Below are 17,719 nucleotides of genomic sequence, written 5' to 3' on the forward strand. Positions count from 1 at the left end.
CTTCTCCCTCCCTGGTGTTTACCCCCCTCCCCTATTGTATTTATAGAGCACTGTCATATCCCTTCCCTACTACCTTTCTGCTAGTCTAAACAAGCAAAGCTCTTCTAGTCTCCCCTCATAAGACCGGCTCTCCATTCCCTGATCATCTTAGTAGCCCTTCTCTGCATCTGTTCCAGGTTAAATTTATCTTTCTTGAAAATGGGTGTCCAGAATTGAACTTCTCCACCCTAAATAGGGATGATTAAAACAGGGTGCATAGTCATCCCACCCTCCACATAGCCCCAGACAGCAGACAAAAATGGAGGCTGGATTGCACAAAGCACTGAAAACAGAATACACCTCCCATCTTTTTGCGGGACTGTGGGCAATACCACCAGGGAACCATTTGCTACCAGGACAGTCACAGAGGGGCTTTGCTTGTGATTTTCTGACACATTTAAGCAACTTGTGGCCATTAGAAGAGTGTTTAAACTGCAGCGAAGTGGGCCACCAAGTGGACAGGTGTACAAATGAGTTTAAGGCCATAAAGCAGCTTGGGATTTGTAAAATGGTTTCATGCCAGAAAGAAGTGGTAGAAGCAGTTAGAGGTAGGAGGAGACAATGAAAGGAAAAGGCAAAGTCTACAGACTCAGGAGGAAGGGTGTAAAGCAGGGGAGTGAAGTGGGAAGGAGAGTTTGAGGCACACTGGAATTGACTGGGCCAGGGTCATGCAGGGAGTCTGGATTAAAGAGAGGAATTGCATGCCAATTTTCAGAGTCCTCCTGTAACTACAAGACTGTCACTCCCTCCCCCCCCACCCACCTGCTCCGCCCTTTCTCAGGGTAGGTCTGCTCTGCACTCACAGGGTGTGAGAGCAGCTTGTCTATACATATCTGAACAGCTCAGGTACTGGTAGTGAAGCCATGGGCTTCAGTGCAGCCTAATCACACAAGTTTCAGAGTAGCAGCCTGTACAGTTAGTCTGTATCTGCAGAAGTGGGCTGTAGTCCACAAAAGCTTATGCTCTAATAAATTTGTTAGTCTCTAAGGTGCCACAAGTACTCCTGTTCTTTTTCCTAATCACACAAGTAATTAACCAAGGTGCAAAAGCCATTTCTAAAGTTGATAAAAATGGGAAGTCTGTGCTCCCATAATTTCACTGCTCTTGGTATGCGAGCTAGCTAGATTAAAGCTAGCACAGGCATGTACACATGACTACAGTGTATATACCTAGTATCCAGGCATTTATACCCCACTGCAATATATAGTAGGGTAGCATTCCTTTAAATAGTTTGTGAGCCCTCTAGTAGCGCTCACCATGTGCTATGTTTTTAGAAGCTGCCAGAATCCAGCCAGAGCAGCAGTGTGTATATTTAGTCAACGTGGTGATTTGGATCCCACCGTGCCTCGGTAGTTCCTTCATGTACTGTTTGTTGTGGAAGGAGCACATCACGCCCTCACTATGGTATCTGAGTTCTGCGCTGGCTGAAGGATGAGTTAGATGACCGGCTAGCTCTTGCCCAGCTCTGACTTCTGTGATGAGAGCATGCCCTTCATTCAGATCCCGGTCAATCTTTGCACCCAGAAAAGTTCAAAACCAAGTAACTTCAGGCTTCTGCCACTGAAGTTTTTCTTCCAAGAAAACGATTGAAGCCATCCTGATCGGGCAAACTTTCTCAGAAGACTCAATTATAAAATAAGCCAAAAGGTGGCAACAGTCTCTCTTTTTACTTTTAAGCCACGCTGGGCTGTGAAGTCCTGTTGTGCTTTCTGCCTAGGCCCAAAACAGCAGGGAAAGTACCCACAGGAGACAAGGCTCAAAAACGACAAGAGAAAGTCTTTAAGGAGCAAACCTGTTAGGATTCCTTAAAAGCTGCATTATTGTTGATTGCCTGGAAAGGTGACACTGCTAAAATATTATTGCTTGGCTCTCTCCTCCTCATCTGTAATGAAACAGATCTTCCGAAATTAATAGTATTGCTGCACATGCTACATTTTCCTCTAACCTTAGAAGCCCATGCACTGGTATTACCCATGTAGAATTCCTGCACAGCTACCCCATGTCGAGAGGGAACCTGGTCAGGTCATGAAATGGAGAGAAGGACAGGCGGAGGAGGTGGGCAATGAACAAAAGCCTATATTGAGAGACAGACTGTTCTAGTGGAGAGAGCACTGGATTGGGAGCCAGGAGACCTCCGTTTCATTTTTGGTTCTGCCACTGGCCTACTGTGTGATCTTGGACAAGTCACTCCCTGTGGCGACAGAGACTGCTTGTCATTATGTGTATGTTCAGAGCCTAGCACAATAAAGCTCTGATCTTGGTAGGGGCCTCTAGGTGTCGTTGTAATAGAAATAATCATGTAACTGTGCCTTTCCCCAGGCACAGATCTGGTGTCACTATCTTGCAGTCATCTGGGAAGGATTCTCCTGAGCAGACAGCAGATGTCACTATTGAGCAACATGAGGAATATCTCCCCTCCTTAGGCCTTGTCTACCCTGGTGGCAGCATGGGGATACGTGTCGCTATATGCCACCCTGAAAAGCAGGCTGTGCCCTCGCTGCGGTGTGTAGCTACATGCAGCAGGGAAAGGCTCTGGCAGAGGGAGGCAGTGGGGAAAGGCTCCGGCAGTGAGACACTACCCTGATAAAAAGAGCAAGGTAGACAGGGAGGCAGTGCTTGGGCGTGTAGAGAGCCATGTAGGGCATATACCCTACAGTTCTGGTGTGTCTTTACTCCACTTGCCTCAGTAGTGCCTCACTATCTACACTGCTATTTATACCCGTGCTAGGGGTGCGTGCGTGGTCTGATAGTCTACACGCTGCCATAAGTGTAGACATAGCTTTAGAAGCAATCAACTTCAGAGCCTTAGTGACTAGGACTTCAAAAAGCAAGAGAGAGTCCCAGAGTCAAATCCAGGTCTGCTGTAAGTCACTCTGCTGAACTGGCTAAGGGGATGGAAGGTTATAAGAGTTTGTCCTGTGTAACCCTTCTGCCTGGTGGAGTTGGCAGCAGGGGTGAAAGTGAGCCGGTATGGGCCGGTACGGCGTACCGGTAAGAAGCTGCACTAGTCCATACCCAGATGTGGCCTCACCAGTGCCGAATAGAGGGGAATAATCCCTTCCCTTGATCTGCTGGCAATGCTCCTACTAATGCAGCCCAATATGCCATTGGCCATCTTGGCAACAAGGGCACACTGCTGACTCATATGCAGCTTCTCATCCACTGTAATCCCCAAGTCCTTTTCCACAGAACTGCTGCTTAAGCAATCGGTCCCCAGCCTGTAGTGGTGCATGGGATTGCAAAGGGTTAATCTTGACAGGGCCTTGTTCAGACAAAGAGCTTGTTGTCCATGCGCATGGAGCCAGCACGCCTCTCTCAGCTGTTTGGGAGGGCACAGAGCTCAAGACAGCCACTGCAGTTAGCAGACAATGCAGTAAGCGCCAGTTCTCCCAGAGTTTACACTGGCTCAGTAGCAATTGGCATGTGACAGGGGAAGCTGCATGGACCAGAAGGCAAAGACTGGGTAATTGGTTGGTCTGGTTGCCTTTTACTGAGCACATAGGCTATGAGCTGTCCCTGGTGAGCAAGCTAGTTAGATGGAGTTTAATCCCTGTTCATTGTTCTACACTGCTACAAGAAGAGAGTCCTAGTCGTCCGAAATTCTCCATGCATCTTGTCTCCCGCATTATGATCAAATGCCTGACAATATTCCCTGGTTCATCATGGATTTTGATTCTCTCTTCTTGTGCAAAAAGACAGCTTAGTAAAAACAAAGTAGTAATCCACAGTTATGATCTGTAACGATCTGATTATCATATTTATAGCTGGGGCCTATTAAGGTTGCCCAACACTTCCATTTATAAGGTCCCACGTTCAGCTGCTTGTAATTTTCCCAATGTTAACCATTTGGCCTGAATTTTTCCTTGCTGGGTGTCGGCCTCAGCCTAATGTCTGCTATAAACCAGACCAGCATTTTACCTGAGAAAGCACCAGCCTCTAACCACCCCTCAGATGGTAGCTATCATCTGCCAACACCAAACTGATATTATTGTTACCTGGAAGATATGATGGCAAGGTCTGATCCCCAGGCTACACGATATACCACGATTGCCGCCATCTTTGGCTTGGAGGACCAGAAGTGTCCATGCAGGGGTGTTTTGTTATCCCTTCCCTCCCACCTTCTTGAGCTGGGACAAGGGCTCTAGTTTGTTACTCTGCTGGGTTTTGTTCACAGAAGTCTTGACAAAATCTATATTAAGAGAACATGGCCAAGATTTCAAAGACTAGTGATTTAGGGTTCCCCACTGGAGCTATCTTAACAGGGGCAGATTGAGTCTCAGAAAGCACTGTGCTCCCTCCCTCTGAAAACCTGGCTCTGAAGGAGAAGGTGGCGGCGTGGCTGACCTGATCTTGGGAAGAGGTGTAGATCTCTCTACACTAGGTGCGTCTCTGGTCCCCATTGCCATAGTACCTGAGCATGTCACAGTCTTCTGTGTGTTTTAGTGGAACAGGGCCACAGGCCTGAGGGTGACATCCAGCTGGTGAGACCAGAGCATGGGACAGCTCAGTCAGACTGGCTGACCCTGGGTGAGCAGGGTGATGCATGGGATTAACCCTGGGCAATGTTTCTTGGTCTCCTCTAAGGATAGATTGTTGGACACCTTTGGAGATGGGAGAGACTGAGGAAAGGGAAGACAAGGTCTAGCCTAGATTTCTCCCCCTCCCCGCAACACAGGCAAAGAAACTTTGTTGACTTACTGTAAGTAAGAAGGTTCTTCCCCCCCCTCACCCCCCCCAACATTCCCCAGAGGTGCGTCCTCTTTGGCTCAGTGACACTCTGCCACCGTGCCAGCAGCATTGCGTGGTGCTCTATCCTACAGCTACTTTGAAATTTCATGGAGCATAACTGTTGTGTCCCAGACAACGAGAATAACTGCATGTACTGTAGCACAGTGGCTCTTAACCAGGGGTACGCATTCCCCCGGGGGTACGCAGAGGCCTTCCAGGAGGTACATCAAGTCATCTAGATATTTGCCTAGTTTTACAGCAGGCTACATAAAAAACACTAGTGAAATAAGTACAAACTAACATTTCCTACAGACAAAATGAGAAAGTCAGGGATTTTGCAGTAATAGTGGGCTGTGACACTTCTGTATTTTTATGTCTGATTTTGTACACAAGTAATTTTTAAGTGAAGTGAAACTTGGGGTATTCAAGACAAATCAGACTCCTGAAAGGGGTACAGTAGTCTGGAAAGGATGAGAACCACTGATTAGCACATGGGAAAAGGAATGAGAAAAGCACCAGTGCACCCCTTCCTGGGCTGAACAAGCCTGGCCCCGCAGTGGGCTTTCACTCTGGCTTCAATAGGACTATTCAGATGAGTAACAATATGGGACCAGGCCTCTTCTGAGGTGGTAGCCATGGCCCACAGTGTGTCTGAGTAGTGCTAAAGGAACGCTCTGTCCAGAAGAGAAGTCCCAGTGTAGCTGTTAGGGTCCTTGGAACACTCTAGCTTTCCCACTGTGTCAAGATACAATCCACAGGGAGGGAGGTGTTATGACCACACACACACGTAATAAGCCAGGAGTGCCCCTGCATCAAGAATCACTGACATGAAGTGGGTCAAAGCACCAATTTGATGTTGGCTGCTAAGTTGGAGCCCTCCCCCTTAAGTTTTGTTCTTGAATCTATTCCTGATGCCTAGAGGTTACCAGGTAACAAGGCTCCAATGTACAGCTCCAGTCACTAAAAAATTGAACCTGCAAAAATGGAAAAGTTGATCCCCACCAAATACTGCTGCTTGGCTCAGTGAACTGGCTGACTGTGCAGCCAATGAATGACTGATATTCCACAGAAGGGGGATGCCCCAAAAATTTGAAGTAATATAGGCTGACTTTTTAGGGGTCTATGATTAATGCAGACTCTGAAGCTAGATACATCATTTCCCCTCCCAGCCCTTTATCCTACCTCTCTTTACTTTGTGTATTAAGATAATTCTGGTATTTTGGTATATGTGCTGTATTTGAAATATATTTATATCTAAAACCCATGCCATCATCTTCACCATTGTTACTTGAGAAGAGAAGACAGATCACACTGACGTAGACATCTACATGAGCTCCCTCCTCTGAGAGGCTCAGGGTGTCTCATCTTTTCTGTCCATCTGTTAGACTGTAAAGCTCCTCTGGGCAGTGACTCTCTTTACCTATGTGTCTTGTACAGCCGCAGCCTTATTACTGGTGGGAGCGGGTGGAGGAATTTGCCCTCTCCTTGCTCCTGCTCTGTGAAGCCAGCAGATTTCAGCCTCACTGAATCCACGTCAGTAGGTTTAAAGAGAAACGAAAGATCTCAGACTCATCTAGGAGGCCAAATTCTCCCCTGACGTAAATGGATGCAGTTGCAGGGACGTCAGTAGAACTGCACCCATTTACACCAGCAGAGACTCTGGCCCCATGTCGTGTAGCATTTTGAAAGCATGAGGGATATTATGGGAAACTTTCCTAAGCCACCAGGAATTGGCCCAGTAACATATTGTTGTAGGGCTGTGGCAGGGGGTCAGAGACTCCCCCGACAAACTCACCTTTGATGTTGGTGTATGTTCTGCTTTACCGAAGGAAAAGAAAAAGCAGCCGGCAGGAAATTGAACACCCAGAACTTTTATTTAAAAGGAAACCAGGACATGAGCCACCTGACTACGGCCCTAGATCTCATGCACCCCCTTCAGTTTCTTTAGCTGTCATCCGCAGAGTTCAATGCTGCAAAACGTCTTCCCGGTCGTGCACATTCCATGGAGCAGGCCAGTAAATCAACACAACAGGGGCAGGGGAAATATCTCACAGAGATCTAGGGGTATGTCTGCATAGCCTGCAAGGGAAAGAGGGGCAGGTTATCTGGTTGTACACACAAATGGAGGAAAACAGGAAATGGGAACACGTCAGTATAACAGCGACACATTGTTTGCATGGGGGCTTGTAAGTACTGCCTGTTGGTGAGCCTCATCCTGGGGTCTCGAATGGAGCTTTGATCCAGCTCAGATAACAACAGCAGGGAAACCGCAGGGCTGCCGAAGCCCACTTGGGCGCCTGGGGGTATGTATAACTGCAATAAAACACCCATGACTGGCCCAGGTCAGCTGACTCAGGCTAGTGGGGGGCTTGAGTTGCTGGGATATAAAACAGCACAGCAGACACTCGGGCTCAGGCTAGGGAACAGGCCAGCAGTCGGTGTTTTATTGCAGTGTAGACATACCCTGGGTGTCTACTCAAGTCACTAGCTGGTGCTGCTGGAGCTTCACTGCTATTGGTGTTTGAGCTAGCTTGGGTGAGTCTACACATGCTGCATTCATACCTCTGATTCCAGTGTAGAGAATCCCTAAGTCTTAATAAATCTAGAGACTCCTGCTATGAACTTGTCACATCAGGACAGTATTAGTCAGATTTCTCGGCAGCCCCTGGATTTTCCCGGAAGTGGTGTCTGTCTAGTCTAGGCACTTAGTCAGCTCCTGTTACCACAGTATGTGTGCAACTCACAACCTGAAATACATTTACCCTCACCACACCCCTGTGAGCGAGAGGAGCATTGTCATCCCCACTGTACAGATGGGGAACTGAGCCACGTGAAGTGACAGGCCCACGATCACACAGGGAGTCTATAACAGAGATGAGGATTGAACCTGGGTTTCCCAAATCAGCACCCTAATCACTGCACCATCCTTCCTCTCTCAGGAAGAGTCACTGAGGGACTTCTGAGGGCCTGTCGACATTACACGGCATTACCGTGTGCCCCGGTGGTTGTGAAGAATCATGTTAGCTGATGTGATGATGATAATACCCTGGCAATCAGCATAGATCAGGACAGCTCATGGTCACCCTCATGCCAGCTAACAGTGATTTAACCCTACTTATCGCACACGTTATGGTATCATTTAAACCACACAGCACCTGGGTCTACATTGCTAATAAGCAGGTCTCTGGCCTTTCTTATGGGGATACATGAACAAGGTGGTGAAGAGCCTTCTAAGGAGAACCTCTCCACACCATAGCTAAGATGTATCTGCCACCAGCTATACAAGTGTTATTGGATGCACAGCTAACATATCTAGACACAGATCTCCTCCTCCCAGATCCTTTACAGCTGGGACCCGCTGAACTAGAGGAATGGGCAGTGTGGTGCCAAAGGGTCACACTTGGTATCGGGGCAAGAACGTATCAAACAAATAGAGCTGACTGAAAAATGGAACAATTAGGTGTGTGAAGAACTTTGTAATTTCAAAGCCATTTCTTTTTCACTAGGTTCTTAATGGAAAAATGCTTTTTTTAATTTTTCATAAAACATTTATAAATATATTTTCCTCTTTCTTTTCTTTTCGCCACAGAGTGCAATACAAGGCATGAGGTCTAGTCCCAGGGGTTCCTCCACACACACATGCTTTGCAAAACTTCTTTAACTTTGAAGATGTTACCAAGTGGCGTGAGGAACCAGGAAACTCTGGAGCTCCGCCACGTGGGACCAGCTCACAGCTTTATCAAAGTTCAGGGAGTTTTACAAAGTTACTGAAGGGCAAAAAGAAAAAAAAGTGTTGTTATGTGTCAGAAACCCTAGCCAGGCTTCATTCTGTTGCAATCAGTGGTGAAACAGGAGGGAATGAGTGGATAACAGGGACAAGCACAAAAATCTCTTTGAAAAAATTTAAAATGTTAAAGTTTTGAAATTTTTGGTTGCAAAATATTATATTAAAATACTAATACAATAATAATATTCAGAAAACCTAAAAGTCCCAGAAAAATTCAGTTTGAGCAGTGATCCTAATTTACAAGACCTCACGTGCAAATTGTTTAGCTACAGCAGCTTCCTATGTATTGTTGTTGTTAATTTTCTATTTTTGAGGGGGAGCTATGAAGGAATAGCTAATTACAGAATGTAGCAGGATACCGGTATTTTAAATCTCCAGGTGGGATCCCTTCTCATAATCTGGTTCGGTCTGATTGATCTCAGATTGGCTGCACCAGCCCCTTAATGGTCCCTGGGAACTAGAATTCAGCCCATCACGATCTTAACTTCCTAACTTCTACCATAGGGGTCGGCAACCTTTCAGAAGTGGTGTGCCGAGTCTTCATTTATTCACTCTGATTTAAGATTTTGCGTGCTGGTAATACATTTTAACGTTTTTAGAAGGTCTCTTTCTATAATATAGACCTAAACTACTGTTGTATGTAAAGTAAATAAGATTTTTAAAATATTTAAGAAGCTTCATTTAAAATTAAATTAAAATGCAGAGCCCCCGAGACTGGTGGCCAGGACCTGGGCAGTGTGAGTGCCACTGAAAATCAGCTCGCGTGCCGCCTTTGGCATGAGTGCCATAGATTGCCTATCCCTGTTCTACCAGCACCTTGTTTACCACTAAATACCAGTTTCCATGTTACCTGCAGCAGCCAGGGAGAGCAAGAGAAGAACAGCAAACGGAAGGTGAAAACTCATCATGGTTGGAGGTCAGCTGGGATCTCAGTGAGTCTGGAAGGGAGAGAAGCAGAGAGATTGAGCCTAACTGAGAATGATCAGAGGGCAATGCAGGAAAGCCCTTCGATTTATAGAGATCGGTGCAGTGGGAGATGAGCATAAATTAAAAGCTCTCCAAGTACAGGTTGTTCACTGCTTAAAATACTTGAGTGTCGCTCTGACCCAGTGGATCGGCTCACAATGCTCCATCCCTGTCACATGGCCGATAACACTCGTTTGTTGGCCCTCTGGCGGCACCGGTAGGCTTTTCATGTGAACTTTGCACAATTCCCTTGGCCCCAGCAGCCGGACACAAGGGGGGAATGCTCCCTCCTTCACATCCGGCTGCCTGGCTCCAAAAGTAGCAAACTAGTTCCCACCTCGTAAACAAAATGCATGAGCTGATTCTAATGACCAGGCTGCTGAAGTGAGAGGCTCAGCACCTCAGATGGAAGTGCCTTTCCCCCCCTTCCAACAGAGTCTAGCTAATTCCACCCCATGTTAACACATCCGGGCTGCTGCATTGGCTCTTATCAGTGTATGAGAACCGCCCTTCCACTGCTGAGGTCCATCAGGGACACAGCGGGAAATGTGAAGAAGAAACTGGAGGTTTCTTCTCGGCTCACCATTCTCTTGCAGGACAATGTAGACACAAAACAAGTGGATCTGCTCAGCTCCCAGCTGAAATTTCCGTGTGTGAATTGAGATTGTTTTCTGCCAGCTCTCTGGTGTAGGCCTGGCTTGACATAAGTAACTTGCCTCATTTCTTATAGACATAATTGGGAAGGTGAATGGAAGGTTAAGTTGTAAACAGGGGTTTGACAAACTGTAGGCTAAGATAAGCAGCAACACCTTAATGCTAGGGACCATGGAGAGACAAACCTGGAATGTAAAGATCAGATCCCACTTGAACAGCACATGGACAGAGCATGCTGGACTGAGATTGGTTCCTGAAAAGTAACCAAACCATTCCAAAAATGTGTGTTGTGATGTATAGCAAATGCAATGTGTAAATGTTTATACAGGAAGAGGTTGTCTCCATAACTTTGGATGTGTAGATTTCAGAGGGGTAGCCATGTTAGTCTGTATCAGTAAGAACAACGAGGAGTCCTTGTGGCACCTTAGACTAACAAATTCATTTGGGCATAAGCTTTCGTGGCCTATAACCCACTTCATCAGATGCATAGAGTGGAAAATACAGTAATACAGCGCATGAAAAGATGGGAGTTGCCTTACCAAATGGGGGGGTCAGTGCTAACGAGACCAATTCAATTAGGGTGGATGTGGCCCATTCCCATGTGAAAGTGAAATGAATTATATTAAAGAAATAGAATGAATTAAAGAATGCTGTATCTACCTTTTAGTAGAAATGAGAAATGCTGCAAGCCAGGGGGGCAGGAAAGCAGACATTAACTGCTTAACTTGCCACTTAAGGGCAATTGGTGAAGCATTAGTCTTAGATCGATAAGAGTTAACAAGGAAGCAGGATATGCATATTATGCTCCATGCATATTTTACAATTTTGCTCTCTCTGTCCCTTTGTTTAGTTCGCACCCTTTTATCTGTATAAATAAGACTGTTTGAATCTTGCATGGAGGCTCACATTATCTGAATGTATTAGCAGAGCGCTGTGCTAATAAAACAGAGTGGTCTGACAAACTATGAGTCCTGAGTCTAACTTTGACAATTTGGAGGTTCCACCGAGATGGCAACCGTCTTCACTGGGGCTGTGTGATTCCTGACCGTTTTTGTAGGACGACCGTGGTAGCCGGCACCTGGGCATTTGGCCCGAGCGGTCCTCCTCCTGAACGGAAGGGTGCACGACCACAGTGAGGTCTACGCCATCGAACCTGTTGGTTCCCACTCTGTTCTGGTAGGGATCCCGGGATCTGACATCAGGAATCTGGTCAGGTAATTATTTCTGTGTTTTGTCCGGACTGAGGACTGTCCTGTCTCTGTGTCTATCCGTCCTCCTGTGGAGTGTTTGAGTCTGGGTGCCATCTCCGTCCGGGGATCGGCCGACCAAGGGGTTCCTGTCCCCGCGGTCTGAGTGAGTGAAATCTGCACAATCGCAGCCGCACCGCACCTTGGGTAAAACCCTTGGTGTGAAAGCAAGGGCGATTGAGTCAGTAGCCTGTGGGCTCCTTTTGTGTGTTGCACCGGGCATCGCTCTGACGAACCCGAATTTCCTTCTTGTGTGATTGGTGTGTGTAAAGTCCTCCTGTATTGGTAACCAGACGTCTAAGTCGGGACAGTTCCCTAAAGGAACGCCGGCTCAGTTTTAGGAAGGGTCCGGACTCCTGTAAATTTCTGGAAAAATGGTCTAGGCTAACTCAGGGAGATCCCAAAACTCAGTGGCCACTGTTAAAACCTTGGAACAAGGACCGAGTGGACATCTTAAAAAAAAAACAAACTCGGTCAGCCTAAAACTAAATTGGCTAAAGGAGAGGTTAATTGTTTCATGCAGTGGTGGGAAGAGGCAAATCGTAGGTGGACAAAATCAAAACTCACCTCTCTCAAATATTCAAATAATAAATTAAAAGCTTTATTAAAAGCCTCCTCTCCCACCACCAGACTGAGCGCTCCCCTTCACCCTGTTCTCTGACAAAAAAAAAAAAAAACAACAACCCCGGATCGATCCCAACTCCCTTCATACTCCCCTCTCATTGTAAAAAGGATAAAATGCCCCTTGTTCTGTTCCCCTTCGTTGTCTGCCTCAGAAACTGATTCTTTAGTGTTCCATTACCAATTCAGCAAGGAGGGTGGGCTCCTCAACTAGCCCCCACCCTTCCTGGGCCCTTTCCTTAAGCATTTCTTTCAAAATTGTGAAATGACCACAATATCACTCACAAAAATGGTTCATTGGAAAAAGCAGGATTGGGCCCAGACAAGCAGGCAAGCAACAGATAAAGAAACTAAAAAAAAAAAAAAAAACCAGGTTGGAAGCCCTAAGGGCATAGTGTCAGGAGTAAGTGCAAGTATGAACCCCTGGAACAATACTTAAAATGGTGAAATCTGAGTTGATAAAGGTGTCATTTTGGGAAATAAACAGTGATTTAAGGAAAGAGAGTGAAAAGTTAACTCTACAGAGACTGGAGAGAATTAAACAGTTAAACTTTGTGAAAATGTTAAAAAGGATCTTGTTAAAAGAATTCTTGGTTTCTTTGCAGCCATTCTAAAGGAAAAATGGGCCCTTTTCTAGAGGAATGTCTGTAAATAATCCAGGTAAAGAAACTATCTAATTAAAATCATTTGACTACGGACAATTGAGTCAAATTTGCTAAAAGAACATAGGGGGGGTTCTATTGGAACTTAACTGCCCCAAATGTATAAAGGTAATGTAATCTATGTACAGCTATGTAAAAACAAAGCAGTGTAAGAGGGATGTTAAGGGAGAGAAAATGTGTATGTATCTGTCTGTCTGTGGGAATATGTGAGGTTTGTAAAACTCCTGTTTTGTAAGTTTAAGATAAATTGGTTTGGTTTTGTTTATAATGCCACTAAAAATCCATTTGACTCTTTAATTCAAAGCTGCAAAACTGACAGACCTTTTTGCCAGACACAGGTAATCAGTGTTGATTGACTTTGAGATTTGGTATTTAACCCTTAAGGGGTAACTTGATTCTTTACAAAATTTAAATGTTCTCAAATAAAGACCAAGTCATGACTGCAGCAGGACAGTCAAAATCAGAAAAATAGGGAGAGATTCTGGATTCTGTTTTTGTAACAAAATAGCAAATGAAAGCTGTAGGAAAAGAATAAAATCAGTGTTCCCTCTGAAGCAACAGCAGGGGTGAGGTGCACAAAACAAAAAGAAGAAATGTTAGAAACACTGAGCCTTAAAATGGCTCTGTGTAATCAGACTGTCACTTTGATAAGGGTAAATAAAACTCTGTAAGAACAAAAGAAACAGTTACACCTTATGTAAAAATTAATATGGCTACTGTTTTAAAAGTTAAAGTATAGAAGGAATGTGCAGACATGTGCAGTGTATATTATAGAGGGGTTAAAAGAAATGCAAACGAAACATGCTACTTAATTAAAATCCTATTCGGGCTCCAAAGGAGCCACAATAGACTGTGTGTTCTTTTTCAGATCTATGTGTGTTTTGGAACCAAGAGTTAAAAGTAATCAAAACTCTGGTAAAAGTTAATTGTGTTCCTTTTAAGACAGAGTCTCTGAGCTCTGCTAATGGTTTTGAATCCAAAAGCCAAGCCTGTGTGGATGCAAATTATCTAACTGATAAAGGAAGTGGGAGAACTGCCAGCACAAAGAAGTTGCAGATAAAGAACATACCTGGTCAGCAAACAAATTGTCTAAATAAAAGGCACGGTATAACAAGATACCTTTAATTAAAATAAATTTAATGTTACTACATACCCCTGTAACAATGTATAGTGTGTATGATTTTTGAAGAAAAAAAATCCTTTATGGTAATGATGCTTTTCAGCTGTTACCTGTGAACAAACTTAAAGCTTAATACAGCAGGAAAGACATTGTAACCTTGGTCTGCTGTAAAGGGAAAACTGAGGTACACCACCTCATGGATTTAATGACTGAACAGTGGGATAATTTCCCCATAACTCTTAAAAGATAGAAGCCATTAAAACCTGGCCTGCCTATAGAACAAAAACACAGGAAAATATGGAGGTAATTCCTCTTGTTTTGCCTGCAATCAGCAAGGGTATTTGTAAAAGAAAGGAATATTTTAAGCAATAATGAATGCCACCCCAAAAAGGGTAGAAAAAATATTATTTTTGTCTTTCAGGAAAAGCTAATATCAGCTACAGGACAACCTAATAAGAAACAAATAAAAGTGGGTATGCTTATCCATGCCTGTTGCTCCAAAGCCCTGTAGTAAAGACATCTCACTAGGATCCTGTATGTGGGATAAAATGAATAATGAGACCAAAGTACTGTATAATGGGCTATGTGTATGTGTTAATTCTTGGGGGGGAAAGTGTTTTAAAAGAATGGAAGTGTTAGCAACCTTCCAATAGACAAATGTAAATGTAATGTAAGTACTGTGTTTACAAAAGATAAAAAGGTAATATAGTTCCTAAAACAAACAAAAGGGCAATGTGGGAAACGGAACCATTCATATTATACATGCAAATGGCAGCATGTTAAGAATTGCCACTGCAGAAAGACATAACAGCTTACCATTGGTATAGTGTATTTTCTGAATGGTCTCCCACAACTACTGGCGTACTAATGTTACTAACCCTAATTGGTTTTGATTTTAAATTGTATGTGTTTAATTGTAACGTTTGAAATGTGCTGTTGGATAAAACAAATGTATGCAAAGCTAGAGCCACAGGCCCAAATCACCTCCCAGTATTTTCTATTACGTGGACTAAATAAGAAGTGACACTGGCGATTAATAATCTTGGTGTCAAAAGGGGGATATGTAGGAGCAGGATCTTATAATGTCCCATAGGAATTAATGTATGATTTGATTTCATCCCTGTCAGCCACCCTTTTTGAATAGCAGAAAGGAATGACAGACCAGAACAATCCTTATGACTGATTATGGTCACCCTTTTGTTTTAGAATAAGTTATAATGTCTACTATGGTTTCCTATATGTATTACAAAGTAGGCCTCTAGTTAAATATACATATTGTGTCTATGTTAAGTAGATTAGAGGAACATTGAAGGCCTGGGTCTCAATGTAAATTGTCTTGGTTATTGACTGTAAAACTTAGCAAGGTTTAATTTGCAATGCCTTTTTTTGCTCCATATAAAATACTACTGTTTGTATTCTCAATCTGTGTGAATAAGGAATGTATGCATCAGGAAAAGATAAGGTGTGAAGGCCATTGTTATAGCCAGAGTCAAGGAAGAAGAAGTAAAGAGACTTAAAGGACATCAAAGAATCATCAGGTACTGCTTACTATCCAGATGGCTGTTAAACTGTCTGGCATCAGAGCGTGCATACATGCTTCGCAGTGTAAGAAGGCACCCCCCAGCAAACCAATCACCTCAGGACCACGCAGAGTCAATTTTGACTCCAGAAGAAGACGTAGAGGAACAGCCTGCAATACCTTACCATCTACGCTCTCGTAAGGGTTGCCAGAAGCAGACGAGGACCTAAAGCAAGGCCCAAAAAGAAGCAGTAGTGAGCCTAGCGCCTGCTGCCTGGTGGATGTAAAACCGTGACTGCGGTTCCCTCAGTTGAGGTTGTCAGAACCGGAAGGGCCTTGCCTGCAACATGAGCCTCTGGTGGCGCCTGTTCCTCAGCTGCTGGTGTCTTAAGGTCTGGGGAGTCCACAATGACAATTCTTTTATCCAGCAGCAAGTGTGGATCGCTCAGACTCTTAATATTTCTAATTGCTGGGTCTGCAGCCACATCCCAGCCCACTCTCAAGCTGGTGTTCCTGTCCTGGCAATCCCACTCAATTCCCCAGACCTCTCTGGAGGACCTCGTCCGTTTAACAAAACATGGAACAATAATGACACTTGGGAAGCAGTGGGAATAAATGTATCTAAATGGATAAGTGTGGTGGAGGGAAAAGGTCATTGGTGTTGGGTGTGTAATGGGACAGGGCTGGATCTGGGAAAAAGTCATTGCCTTCAGCATATTGTGGTCAATGGTGTATGGGATTATTCAAACAAAACTAAAGAGTGGTGGGCCGGGTATGGGGATATGAATTTTTTTCTCAACCTGGGATCAAACAGAAAAATCAAGCTCATGTTCCCCCTACAGTAACCTTAGTGAAAACAATACAATCTTTCAATGCCATGCAAATAACACCACTCCTCGTAAGGAGAATTACCCTGTGCCCTTCGGAGGATATTACTCCTCCTTTGTAGGCACCTATGTGACAAATGGGTGCAACCGACCCTTCCCAGCCTTAATAGGCCATCATTGGGTTTGTGGGACCAAAGCTTATACTGTGTTACCAGCTAACTGGTCAGGTATCTGTTATCCCGCCCGACTCTTCCCACAATTCCGAGTGCTAGGGTCCTTCCCACGAGAACGCCTCCGTAATTTCAGGCGAAGAAGAAGGGACTTATCAGATGCCCAATGGTATGTAAATAACATAAGCCCCTTGACCTGGGAAGAGGCCATTGGCGGTTCCCTTATCCCACTTGGGGGAGTAATACACCATGCAAAAAGGCTCCTAAGGTTACAAACAGTAGTTGAAATAATGGCAAAAGAAACCGGAGAGAGTTTAAAGACCCTGGCCAAAGAAACAGGGGTGATCCGACAGATGGCCCTCCAAAACCGTCAGGCATTGGACATAGTCTGGCGGCCAAAGGAGGGACCTGTGCTCTCATTGGAAAGAATGTTGTGTGTTTATACCTGACGACACCAATGAGGTAATAGATCGTGCTAGTCACTTAGAACAAATTGCATCTCTTCCCCATGAAGAGCCAAGTTCTTTATGGAAGTGGCTAAGTAACCTATTCAATTTCTCTGGCACAGGAAACTGTTTGTTTCAGGGAGCCCTGACTATCCTGTGTGGAATCCCAATGATTTTTGTATGTTTTCAGTTAATCTCCTGTTGTATCCAGAATTGTGTACGGTATGCCACCCAGGTGACTACCCCAAAACAGAGTGCTAATATGATGATGTTAAATATCACTGATGAATGAAGAGATAAAGAACTATTAATATGTGGAACCCAGTAATTGTTGGTCTTTGCGTAAGCTTGACCAAAAGGAGGGATTGTGAAAGTGAAATGAATTATATTAAAGAAATAGAATGAATTAAAGAATGCTGTATGTACCTTTTAGTAGAAATGAGAAATGCTGCAAGCCAGGGGGGCAGGAAAGCAGACATTAACTGCTTAACTTGCCACTTAAGGGCAATTGGTGAAGCATTAGTCTTAGATCGATAAGAGTTAACAAGGAAGCAGGATATGCATATTATGCTCCATGCATATTTTACAATTTTGCTCTCTCTGTCCCTTTGTTTAGTTCGCACCCTTTTATCTGTATAAATAAGACTGTTTGAATCTTGCATGGAGGCTCACATTATCTGAATGTATTAGCAGAGCGCTGTGCTAATAAAACAGAGTGGTCTGACAAACTATGAGTCCTGAGTCTAACTTTGACACCCAACAGTTGACAAGAAGGTCTGAGTATCAACAGAGAATGTGTAGTACATCCTATACCCACCCCCTACCCTTGGTCTGATCAACTCAGTAGCTTTGCTGTATGACAAATAAAGGAAACTGAGTGACAAAATCCAGAGTCAAACATTCCCAATGAGTTAAGTTACTTATGTCAAGCCA

At 44.4% G+C, this 17,719-nt stretch overlaps 1 long non-coding RNA gene across 1 annotated transcript; it reads left to right on the forward strand.

Moving 5' to 3' along the window:
• Nucleotides 1-13,603: 13,603 nt before the first annotated feature.
• LOC135982146 (uncharacterized) lies at nucleotides 13,604-17,514 on the forward strand. Its single transcript, XR_010599333.1, has 2 exons — nucleotides 13,604-15,142; nucleotides 15,189-17,514. It is a non-coding gene; the product is annotated as an uncharacterized LOC135982146 (long non-coding RNA).
• Nucleotides 17,515-17,719: the final 205 nt, after the last annotated feature.

This window comes from Chrysemys picta, chromosome 3 (genome assembly GCF_011386835.1).
Source record: "Chrysemys picta bellii isolate R12L10 chromosome 3, ASM1138683v2, whole genome shotgun sequence".
NCBI classification, from domain to species: domain Eukaryota; kingdom Metazoa; phylum Chordata; order Testudines; family Emydidae; genus Chrysemys; species Chrysemys picta.